This window comes from Dunckerocampus dactyliophorus, chromosome 5 (assembly GCF_027744805.1).
Source record: "Dunckerocampus dactyliophorus isolate RoL2022-P2 chromosome 5, RoL_Ddac_1.1, whole genome shotgun sequence".
Lineage (NCBI taxonomy): Eukaryota > Metazoa > Chordata > Actinopteri > Syngnathiformes > Syngnathidae > Dunckerocampus > Dunckerocampus dactyliophorus.
In genome coordinates this window covers 8,616,834-8,630,177 of record NC_072823.1, presented here as the reverse complement: position 1 = coordinate 8,630,177, position 13,344 = coordinate 8,616,834, and positions in this window count along the sequence as shown.

Below are 13,344 nucleotides of genomic sequence, written 5' to 3'. Positions count from 1 at the left end.
ACCTATGGACAATTTAGAGTTTCCAAGCAATATGCAAATTCCACACAGAAAGGTCAAACCCAGGACCTCCTGTCTGTGAAGCACTGGATAACATTACTCATGTTCATATACATATTTGGTACTTTTGATAATACATATTTGGTATTTTTGAATAGGACTGAAGTTGATTAAAATATCTAAGCAAAAAAAAAATTCTCGTTTTTATAGCAGTACTGTACTGTATAGCAGTTTTGTAGCAGTTTTTTGTACTCTAGGGACCTGAAAGGTAATACATTTTCCCCCGGTGTCTGGCAGACCTATGAACAATGTACCTACGGTATGTATGAATGGCAACAATTGGATACACAGGTTAACTATGTACTTCCTGACATCTAGTGGACAGTGCCTGTCACTACACGCCACTGGCAGAGCAGGACGAACAAACATACAGTACATTGTCGTAAAAAAAATAATCATTTTCAAACCAATTGAGTGAAATCAAATCATTTTCTGTTTCACACCTGATGATCTCTTATGGCACACTTTTGAGAATTGGTCCTATACTTATCTTGTGTGTGAGCTGGTTTACACACACACACACACACACACACACACACACACACACACACACACACACACACACACACACACACACACACACACGGGCACAAACACACATACGGAGGCACGCGCGCACAGACTCAAATGTTATGTTAAATGTTATGCTACAAGTATATGATATTAAAATCCGTCTGGCTGTTATGACCAGGCAGGACAAATGTCCAACTCGTTATCAATTGACAGTAGCAGATGAACTCGAACTCCAGGCCAACTAACGACACCGGTAGAGTGACAGCACGGACGACCAATCACACGCTAGCAAAGCTGAGCCAATCGATGAGCTTGACCGGCTGTTTTCCGCTTGGTCCTACTAGTTGACAAGTTTTCTTTTAATATAACATTGTTTTTGCGACTTGTCTTCATTTTCTCCCAGCTCCTTCAAGCGTCAAGAATGTGGGCTGATTCAGTCCCTACCAGCCTCCAGGGGGAAACAATCAAGTTTGTCATGTTAGCTTCTCCACTTGCTGCACAGGGTCAGATGCATGCCAGCATGCTGCTATTGCATGGAGCATTGGGACCTCAGTGTGTCTGCTTGGGAGTGATAGTCTAAACCTCTTGCAGCTCACTGTGTACTGCACAGCAAGCTAATCACCTGAGCCCACATGCTTCCTCATCCTCTGTTTAGAAACGGGGCCAATGAACAAGGACACATCAATCATATGAAAGGGGAGCTGGATCATTTCAACACACTGACATTAAGTGCATTATTTACATATCTGGTACTTTTTTTTTTTTGCTGTTTCTTGATGAATTGATCCCATTCTTCCTTGTGCTGCATTTCCCTTTCTTACCTCTTGTCTTTTCCAACACTCCATGCATACACTCCGCTTATGATTGATAACATCCCAGCTGGAGCGCCTTTATTAGCCACCCACAGTCAGATTAAGCAGGGCAATAATGTACCAATCAACAGCAATTACACACTGATAAGCCCAGGGAGAGCTCTACTGAGTACAGCAACAAAAGCAGGATTAGTAGGTTTTTTTATGTCGGATGAAAGCTTGTGTGACTATACATATATTTAAATGTGTGATATAAATAGGACACGTTCATTGTGCATTGTTTTGCCTGCAGTCAATTCCCTTATTATCCTAGGTAAAACAAAACCCAGGTTTCCGTAGGTCATGATTAGGTGTTAATTGAATCCACCATCAAGCAGATTGTATCAGCATCTGTGGTGTTATTGGAAGTATGAGCAGCAGTAAAAGCGCAACAAAGCAACTGAATGGTTAAAATAGTTTCAGGCTCGTCGTTGCGCATGGAGTGCAACGTTATGATAGGAGACACTTGCACTAAATGCGTTTCTTCAAGTCTATAGTAGGACATAGGAATAGGAAAAGCTGAAGTGGTCATAAGTAGACGTTAGGCGTGCACACGTTCAACAAAAGTGTGCTGAATTTGCATGAAAATACCATCATTTCATAGCATTGCTGGTGCCACTTTCAAAATAATGGCACTCTTGTACAGGCGTATCTCAAAGTAGAATTTGGTGCAAAAGTTATTTGATTTCAGGAGTTCATTGCAGACCAATTAAAGCCTCGGGAAGTCTTTGCGGTTCATTTGCTGATTAGAGCACGAACCAGTCATTTACAATACACAACGTTTTGACAGTTTGTTCAAATTTGATGAGATACTGAATTTCCATTTTTTGTAATCATCAAAATGACAAAGACATTCAGAAACACATTCTTGAAATATTTCACAGTGTGTAGGGAATCTGTAGAACGTAATAGTTCACTTTTTGAATTGTAGGATACTCCATCCATCCATTCATCTTCTTTCGCTTATCCGAGGTTGGGTCGCGTGGGCAGCAGCCCGAGCAGGGAAGCCCAAAGTTCCCTCTCAGTCTCCTCACGGTGGATCCTGAGGCATTTCTGGGCAGTTGAGAGACATAGTCTCTCTGATGTGTCCTAGGTCTTCTCTGAGGCCTCTTATCTGTCAGATGTGACCTGAACACCTCCCAGGGAGGCGACCGGGAAGCATCCTGACCATATGCCCGAGCCACCTCACCTGGCTCCTCTCAAAACGGAAAAGCAGCGCTTCCACTCCGAGTTTCTCCCGGGTGACAGTGCACATTATCTCTAATGGAGAGCCCAACCATGCTACAGGGAAAACTCATTTTGGCCGCTGAAAGGATCTTGTCCTTTCAGTCACTACCCAAAGCTCATGACCGTAGGTGAGGGTAGGAATGTAGTTTGGCGGGTAAAATGAGAGCTTTGCCTTTCGGCTCAGTTCCTTCTTCACCACAATGGACAGATGCCGCATCAATCCGCCTGTCGATCTTGTGTTCCATCCTTCCCTCACTCGTGAACAAGACACGTGGACACCTTCTAATCACTCCTTTCCATGTCTCACTGTCACTGCCAACGTGAGCGTTGAAGTCCCTTGGCAGAACAAGGGACTACCTCAAGGGAGCAGTCTTCAGTACTCCCTCTAGGGACTCCAAAAAGGGTGGATATTCTAAGCTGCTGTTTTGCGCATAGGCACAAACAGTCAGAACCTGTGCCCCCCACCCGAAGGGTTAAACTCCAATGTACAGGCCCTGAGCTGGGGTGCAACAAGACTTGCCACCCCTGCCAGTCGCCTCTCACTGTTGGCAACACCAGAGTGGAATAAAGTCCAGCGCCTCTCAAGAGGACTGGTTCCAGAGCCCTTGCTGTGCGCCAAGTTGAGTACGAGTTCTCCACCTCGCGTACCAGTTCAAGCTCCTTCACCACCAGATCATCAAATTTTAATAATTGTGATTTTAGAAATAGAGGATCTGTATGTTCTCTGTACGCAGCATTATGGATTATCCTAACTGCCCTTTTTTGCAGTACCTTTAACGAGTGAAGTGCACTTTTACTGTTATTTCCCCGTATTGCCACATGATAAGTTAGATATGGTAATACCAGAGAGCAATAAAGAGTATGGACTGTTTTTTGATCGAGGACGGATTTTGCTTTATTCAGTGTTGATGTACAGTATTTCTCGCCACTTGATGTTGTATATTTTTAATGTGAGATTTCAAGGTCATCTTTTCATCTATCACGACCCCCAGAAATTCATTTTCGTTCACCCTCTCAATGTAAGCTCCATCAATTTGTATTTGCTCATAAGTATCCTTTCTGCTATTACCAAAGAGCATTATTTTAGTTTTACTTAGTTTTCGGGGTAATCTGTTTTTATCAAACCATCTTTTTAGTATAGTCATTTCATCTGTGACTTTAAAAAAAATTACCTCTTGTGTACTATCTCCAGAACAGGAGGCAGTAGTATCGTCTGCAAATAGTACCAGCTTTAGTTCTTTCGTGACTTTACAGATATCATTTATATTGGTTGAACCATTTGGTCCCAGTATTGACCCCTGGGGCGTGCCACATGATATATTCTAAGTATATTCTCCTAGCTTCACATATTTATTTTCTGTTAGCTAGATAGCTGTGAATCCAATTCAACACTAAACCTCTGATTCCATACCTTTCTAACTTTGTAATTAGGATGTTGTGATTGATTGTATCGAAAGCTTTTGTCAAACCCATAAATGCTGCAGCTGCAGTATTTATGCAAAAAGGACTGTGTTCAGTTTTTTTTCCAAAATATCAAGCGCCAGGAGGGGTTAAGAAAATGCCAAGTGTTTAGGAAAAGAAAGGAATATAAATGTTTAAAATTAAAGATAAAATAATTTGTAATAAGTAATAATCAGGGTAGTCAAATTTGAATAAATTGTTAATAATAAATAGAAAATAAAATGAGCCTAATATTTGCTTTTGCCTAAAAATATAAGAGTAATGTGCAAAGGGCAGCCCAGTGGAGTAGTGGTTAACAAATCTGCCTCACAGCCCAAAAACATGCATGTTAGGTAATAGGAGGTTCTAAATTGTCCATAGGTGTGAATGTGAGTGAATGGTTGTACTTATGTGATTGACTGGCGGCTAGTTTACATGTAGTCCACTGGGATAGTTTCCAGCTCAGCGGTGACCCAAATGAGGACAAGCGTGATAGAAACTGGATGGATGGCTTAATTGAAACACGTTCCTTTACATATTGCAGGATAAACAGTGAGTCCGGGGACCTTAACACTTGTGACTGATATGAGAGTGGTGTGTGTGTGTGTGTGTGTGTGTGTGTGCGTGAACGGGTAAGGTTAATTGAAGTTGTTAGAGTGAAAATGATTCCCTCTGGGGGAAATAGCTAGTGGAGGCGAGGGGTGGGTTCAGCAGCGGGTGATGGTGGAAGACCGGAGAAGAGAGGGACGAGGTAGCTTGGAAAACGGAAGGGGGGGATGGAGGGGGTCAAAGGGATCACCCCTGTCCGCTATAGCTGGGAGGCAGTGATACATGAGCACGGACAAGCGAATGATTCATCTAAAGGTCAGGTGTGTCTGTCCCTTCCTCCATCAGCATTTTGTTGTTTTTTTTTTCTGAATGTGAGCAAACTGCGTCTCTGTTTGCCGTGTGGACTTCCCCCGCTCCTCCCATTCTCACTTTCATTTCACAGATGACAGCTTGGCCCGCTGCAGAGTCCGACAGATGCCAAGGCGGGGTGGCCTGACCGACGGTTTTAACTCCAATCAGCTTTTATTGCTCTCCTGAGGAACACACATGCCTTTGCCAGCGTGACATTTCAGGGAGAACGCATAGGAAGCTCACATGCATCATGTGTTATTGTATCAGTGTGTGTGTGTGTTCATTAAGGCGGGGGCTGATATCGAAGAAGGCGGACAGTCATTACGGCCTACGCCTGCTGAGGAGCCAACTGCTGGCTTCAATCAACTTTGTGTGTGTGTGTGTGGGTGTGTGTGTGTGTGTGTGTGTGAGACAAAAAGAGAGACTGTGGCCTCAGTGGGGATGGAGACGTAACGCTAAGGCAGGCAGGTAATGCATCTGCCACTGTCACTTGCACATGACAGTCTGAGCTGCCCCTGCTTCGCCCACATCTGTCGCCTCCTTCCTATTTTCCATCCATCTCTCTTCCAGGCACCTCACCTCCCTGCTCCTCCTCTGCCACCGTCCATCCCCCCCTCTGAGACAAAGACAAAAACCGCTGTTGAAAATGATGACAATGACTTTAGAGAGGTTGTTGGTCTACTATTACAGTACAATGCTGTTGGTGTCATAGCAGCAGCCTGCAGATGGAATCGATGTTCCTCCTGAGTCTTCCTAAATGTCACTGTGCTAATTGCAGAACATGTCGGGAACATTACCTGAAGCTAGAACGTGGGTGGGTGGGATGGTGCACAAGGGTACAAGTTTTCAGGATAGCATCACTTTAAACAAGTATCAGCAGAGAAGTGAAGCGCACCACTGTGGCGCGGCACATTAGGAAATGGTCTATTTTCACTTATTTGGTTCAAAAAGAATGATTTATTTCCGACAAATAATGTTTTGTTCATCTGTCTATGCCAGAGACTTATAGCAACAGGTCGAACAATTCAATGCTCTTCCACTAGATTGCAGAAAGTACATAATTAGCACATAATACATCATGGCACAATACACGAGGTCCTCGTCTGTGTATGAGCTCTGCTCCTACCACTAGCAGAACAAATCAGAGCAAAACCATTAGGTTACATGGTTACTATTAATAAAACAACACAAATTCAAAGCAGTTCAGCACCACGGATAGTGACTGTATCATTTTGACACTCACTATGTATTTCAAAACAGCCGGGCCGGCTCCCTTAAGCCCCTCTGGGGCCCGGGTTGGGGCGTGCTGCCCTTGAAGCTCCCCCGAAGCCCCGCCGGTCGTTCCTCCAACGACGATGCAAATTGAGTTTTAGTCGGAACGTATATCTAAATTAACACACTGTACACAGAACACATGAAGAACATATGAAATACAGTAATAACAAGACTAAATACACAAATTCAATGAAAGAGTAATCAAAAAAAGAGAACAACTTTATACTTTTATCCCTGTGTTTGGATTGCGCACAAGAAGGGGCGTTGCAAGGGAGGTAGAGACAGGTTTACTGCGGGAGGAGGACGTTTTAATATTCAGACCACTACACTGTTTAGTTATCATTTTCCTTTTCATAGTTGAAGACCCTGTCACATGATCATGAATACCATTTTCCCACTTTCTGAGCATTTTACGGGGTCGAATTTCACCTCACTTTTCACTTTCCTTTTCTTTGAGCAATGTTGCGAGTAACAGCATTGAAAATAACCGCGTTACTATTTCCAGTAATGGGTAATGGAATTCATTACTATTTCAAGTACTACAACATCGTTAGTTACCAACAGTGAAATGTAGCGGGTTACTATGCACTGATATCTATATTATCAACAATATGGATGTCACTGAGTTGCCACTGTTCACTACGGCTACACAGGAAATTAAATAGCTTGTCAACAAGAACAGCGGTTGCTCACTTTGTGGAAAACACTGCCCCCTAACGTTGTGGTAGAGAATGGCAAGTCACGAGCTGGATGGATTGCTGTTCAGTATTCATTTATTCAACTCCAAAGAACAATCAGAAGCACAGAGAATGATAAAAGCGCATGTGTGTGTGTCGGGTAATTCATGGGGTTTAAATGCTCACTGCAGTGTTGAACTTGAACCTGACCACAGAAACATTAATGGGGACGTCTGAATCTATTTTTCCCCTTTCTCACATTTAGTCACTGGTGGTTGCATGCAGCTGATGACACCTTTCTCATGCATGTCTTCACACATTTACATGTGTTTGTTCTCATACAAACCTGCTTTCCATGCTGACAAATTGCAGCATAGCAGGCAAGAAAAAAAGAATAAAAATCAAACATGTAGAGATCAAGTCAAGCATCATCATACATTGATGTAGCAACGTCATCTGTGCTGGAGTATTATTATATATTATTAAATATTATTCTATTTTTGCAACCTGCTTAAATTAAATTATTATTAAATTAATTAATTAAATTAATTAAAGGATTAATTGCGATTAATTAATTAGTCATATGTAGTGCGTTTTTTTTATGATGTTAATCAAATTTTTACAGCTTCTGTATGCGAGTTGCCTTTTTATAACATCTGTTTTTATGTGTTGGGCTTCTTGTGCTTGACTTGTTGGGGGTGGAAAATAACAGTTAGTCACACCCTGAAGTGGACATTGGTTGGCTGTCATTGCATTTGTACTTGTTTAGCATAGGCTGATAGGCTCCCATAGTAGGGCTAAGTGAGGAGCGGTGAGTAGCGGAGGGGAGATGTGAAAATGGACGAGTGACAGTTGTCTGTCCAAGAATGGGAAATTTACATTTCAAAAATGCTGCAACTGCACCACTGATAAAGCGAGAGTGACATGCCTTCTTTGTAAGAAGGAGTTTGCTTACGCCTGAAGCAGCTCAAGTTGAGCCTACCACATCAGCGCAAAGCACCCAGTCGCGAGCGCAGCCACCGCTAACATTAACAGCGAAGACAATAGCAATTTAGCAAGCCATGGCAAAGCTCTTCGATAAACTCAACTCAACTCGTGTTGCAAGTCTGCAACTGGCAGGCAAATGAATGTTCTTGCCAAGTGGGTAGCGATGAACAGCAGGGGGACGAGGGGTTAACAATTCCAATTCACCCAACTGGAGAACACTTGACCTCAGCTGGCTCAGTGTTCAATACCTGTGTTGCTCAAAAAAGTAAGTTTGTACTGTTTTTTGATGTCTGCTTTATACGGACCTGATGCTTTATTGTATTTTTATTGATCAGTTTTATCTAATTTGGAGATTGACAAAGGAACATATGCAGATACTCACCTCGAGGTATTTTCATATCTCATTGCTTTTCTCAGCAGTTCTTAGGTGAGATAAAAAACAGATTCATCAGATCAATTAATTACATATAATTAATCTCTTCATTTGTGAAATCTCTTGACAGCACTACTTTTAATCATCTTCAGTTTTAATAGCAGCTGTTTGATTGATTTCAGAATGTTAACCTTTACGATCACGACTGAAGTTGAACAAAAGATATGAATGATATTTTAATTAGCGGACATCATCATCCCTTAATGGTGGTACTTCAACTCTTTAGTAATGTAAGTAATTCAGTATGACTAATATGTTGTGAAAAATACACATTGAACTTGTTAAATGGCCAGTATTTGTCATGTTTTATTGGAATAAAAACGTTAAAAAGTAAGTATCAGTATAGGAAAAAAATGCCAAAGAAGCCATTGGTATTGTCTGGAATTAAACAATCTGGTTTCTCCCATCACTAGTACAAGCATAGCTAATAATTATTAGCGGTAATACAAGTATAAAAAGAATTTAACCACTGTTTAATTAAAAACAGTAGCAGGAAGACGCTTGGCTACTTGTTAAGATTCCATCAGTGAAGGTCATTCATTAATTGAAGTATATATATGACACATACAGTACTGTACTAAGGAATCTGACCTTTCCTACTGGTTATTATGATTTTTCTTAATGTTTTTACTGGTAACTTTCTGTGGTTTTTGACCTGGCATCACAAAAACCCAGGAGTCTCCAGGATTAGAGTTATACAGGTTCAATTAAACAAAGCATTTTTACTTTATACTTTTCGAAAGCCTTTTTAATGCAGGCCGTGTACTGGCTCTCAACTGTGAACCCAATGCAGCGATGAGTTCGTGCATATGCTGCATGTTTTCCTTTTAAGTGAGTTGAGCTGATAAGACAGCAGGCGCATAGAACCGGACCCCAAAGAGTAAAGCCAGTCGTGACATTGCCGGAAGCGTTACGTCTGGCTAGACAGGAAGGCTTGCATTAGAATCGGTGTGAGTCATTTTCAAAGGTAGCCAGTCGGGATATGACCGAGTCCGAGTTAAAGGTCATCCCTTTTGCCAGCTGGACCTGCAGACAAAATGCTGTGTTAAAATTGTGTTCTGTGTGGTTAATTCAGGAATTTCCAAGTTATTCATATACTTTATGAATAAGTGCCAGTGCCAATATCATACTGTATCTAAACCTAATAGGATGCTTTCTTCTGATTGCAATTAGTGTTTCTCATTGCAACAGTTCTGCTGATAATGGTACTGACATAACCATCCATCCATCCATTTTCTAAACTGCTTGTCCTCACTCGGGTTGCAGGTATGCTGGAGCCTATCCCAGTTGTCTTTGGGCGAGTGGCAGGGTACATACGGCATAACCGTCATTTAAATTACATCTAAATCCTATGTACCACACTAGTGTTTTAGTCCCCGGTGATTAGTGAGGCTTGCAATTAGCCACCCTAACTACTCAATGCCATCGTCAAGCCATCTCTGTGATTACTGCTCTTGCGTTGTTTAACGATGCATGATATATTTTAGGAAACGCTTGCGTGTGCACCGTTGCCTCCAACAGCATCAGTTGAGGCCGTTGCCTCATCTTGGCCCTTGTGTTTGAATTTTTAAAAAAATATATATTTTTTTACAGGGGCTGCTGAAGCAAAGCTTTGCTCTGCAGCAAATGGGTCTATTTTTTTTTTCTTAGGACACACAAGGGGATATAAACGTCTCTTTCACATACTTTGTTAACAGCCATGCACAACTTGCAGGCAGGCTGTGTAAAACACACGCAAAGTGGGTCAGACGAGAGCCGAAGACGTTTCATCATCACAGTGGAACTGAGGGAGCCAACGTCATGCTCGTCTCGCAGCATTTGGGTGAGATCGTGCAATGAACATGTTCCCAGATTTTATTATGAGACCGTTAGCGTTATGGATGTACAGTAGCTGTCTTGCCTGTTGAAAGGAAGGTGTACGACCAGCAGGTGGCGTCGTTGTGCTGAAGTGGCTGTGCTAGTTATTTGTTTGTTCTGTCGTTTTACAGTCATGACCATTCTATCTATAGGGAATTGGTTAGTGCGTGCGTGCGTGCGTGCGTGTGTGTGTGTGAGAGAGAGAGAGTCACACTCATTTGCATGCAGTGGTGGTCAGGTGTATTATCATCCACAGCCTTGATCCTTATTCTCAGACGTGCCCTCTGGCGTCGGGATAATAAAGACACTTTATCCACGTGCACAATCATCTTTCCTTGCCAATAGCCGTGCTGTATATATGCTTGCACGTTCCTACACGTGAAAGAGATACCACCTATACTGTGTGCTGTGTTACTCTTGAAAGTAACAACACAGTAAGTATCTTGAGAAACACCCTCACCTGAAATCAAATCTATACAGGACGTCCTATTTTTACCACTCCTTTTCTTTCTTTCCGCCCGGAACAAGGGTATGTGCCTGATATTTTACAAGTAGAGGCCATCATTCATTTTTCATCCACCTCTCGCTCCCCTCCAGTTGTGTAAATGTTTGCAGATGAGCAGTGATAGCCTCCACTGTATGTGATGACACACAGATTCATCAGGCACACCATGCTGGCCAAAGCACTAACCGCCAACAGCTTGCAGCTTTTAGCTAACTGGTCCATTTTGTACAACCCTGAAGGGATGAGAGTTCATGGGCATCTGTTTCTCCTGGATAGGCATACAGTATTGTGATACTACAGTGTAGTGTGCCCCATGCATGCGTGGAGTTTTGTACGGTATAATGTACTGAACTCTTCTGCTTACTGTCTGTACATACATGTACAGCGATTAGGCTTGGGCAATAATACTGCAAACGATGCCAACTACTGTAAAAACAGGGCCAGTGTATATACTATATATCCGAGGCCCTTTATGTTATAGGGTTTTTATGTGATACGAAGCGTAAAATACATGTAAATAGCCTAATCCGTTCCAAGATCTTCCCAAACTCACCCCTTTGGTGTCCACCAAATATGGTGGGAAAATATAAGAAAACGTTAGCATAAACATAGTAGAGTAACATTCCAATACAAAATAAGGTAATAAATAAGATTACTGTCAATGAATAAAACTGAAAAACAAAAACAATCTTATTGTTCACGAGATGTCTCGATCAGGAGCGCAAGTGGAGGCAGGAAGGAGGAGGAGGACTAGCCTGAGTCGAAACGCGACTCAAAGAGTCTAAGAGTCAGCTGGTCTCACAGACAAACGCACACGCACTACACGATAATGCTGTGTGCAAAATTTTAATTTGTAACTTAACTTAATTGTTTAAGTTAGCTTCAGGGCGACTACGAAGAGGAAGGGAGGTTGAAAGGAGAAAGAAGCCTGTCTCTCACACAAACTCACGTACGCGCTGTATAACTCAGCCAATGAGATGAGAGCGTAGGCGGTGCCCCGTTAATCAGCCAATAAGAGCGTGATGCATCCGAAGGCGTCACCAAGTGTTAGTCTGAACTTGCACCGACTTGAGGCATTAATAAAGTTGATTGAAAGAAAAAAAAAACCTCGCACCGACTTGACGCTTTACGTTATATGGAATTTCTTACGTAATACGATGCAAAAAATTCTTTACGTTCAGTGGAATTTACGTAAAAGGAGGTTTATGCGAGGTACTACTGTATATATATATATATATATATATATATATATATATATATATATATATATACAGTATATATACAGGTGTATATATACAGTATATATTAAAAGTAGTGCCGTCTTTTCATTGTCCACTAAATTTACCATTTACTCAACCACCTAGCATCATGTGACGCACGTCATAGGTATGTCAGGTAGGTATCAAACTAGTCAATTTTGCATCATATTTGCATCAGAGATTACTTGCATCAGAGATTTGAAATCCATGCATTTTTAGCACCATCACCGGCAAAAGAACTGCCCTTCTCTTTGATGAACCGTGCGACGTCACAAGTAACGCATAAACACCGACTTTAAAAACCAGCCGATAAGGATACCGTCAGCTCTGTAAGTACATCAGGGTGCTTTTCAAATCCTGGTTGGATGTTTTTTTCTAGGACGTGTGGTCCCTTGTGTGGTTAATGTCAGTCCCGCATGAACATATTATATCGTACTACTGACACCAGTACCCTAAGGTCGCTCAAAAGTGTTAAAAAGGTTGGTAAACATAACAATGGAAAATACCCCAAAAAATGCAAACTGTCCTAAATTAAAACAAACTCTACTCTACTCTGTCTGATGGAAATACCTCCTACATTTTACGAAAGCAAACATATTAGATGAAAAAATAAAGCAGGGAATAATTAGTAATTGTGCTGCATATACAGCACTGTTTAGTCATTGAGGGCAGTGCTATTAGCATGCACAAACACACACAGGCTGCCGGCTGTTGGAACCTGCAATTATGGAAATTGCTGTTTGACTCTTGGTTAAATTGGTTTTATCTGCACTCACTAATCGATAATCTTACCTTGATGAGTGCTCTCACAAACAGCTAGAAATTACAGTTTGTGTTTATCTTGCTCATTGAATATTACGTTGCACATTTTTACAAGGCTTGCACAGACTAACAGGCACAAGCAAGGACGCTTTCTCATTGATTTCTTTGCAGAGGTGTTGGAGAGAAGGATGCAAGTGGCGAAGGAGCGGGATAGAGAAGCGGGGAGGTACAGACGAGGTGATTAAAAACTCAGGCTACAGATGTTCTTGGAGCACTTCAAAGTCGTACTCCTGCCAGCACCGGTGCCGGTGCCAGGGATGATGCATTATTGAGATGGCGCCCACCTGCCTGCACCTGGCGCTGACATCACATGCCCCGTCCACCTGCTATCATGCAGTCACCTGTGCGGCACTTTGGGTCACACCTCCCCTCACAAGCTGGCTCCTGGTGTGAAGAAATGACACACACTCTCACGGAGGAGCTCAAAGGTGCTGAATTGGGGCATGTGCTTGTGAACTTTATTCATGAGAAGTGAAACGGAAGGAAGCATTCTCGTTGAGCGTTGCAATGCATTTCCTTCTATCCTTGCATCCTGCATGTA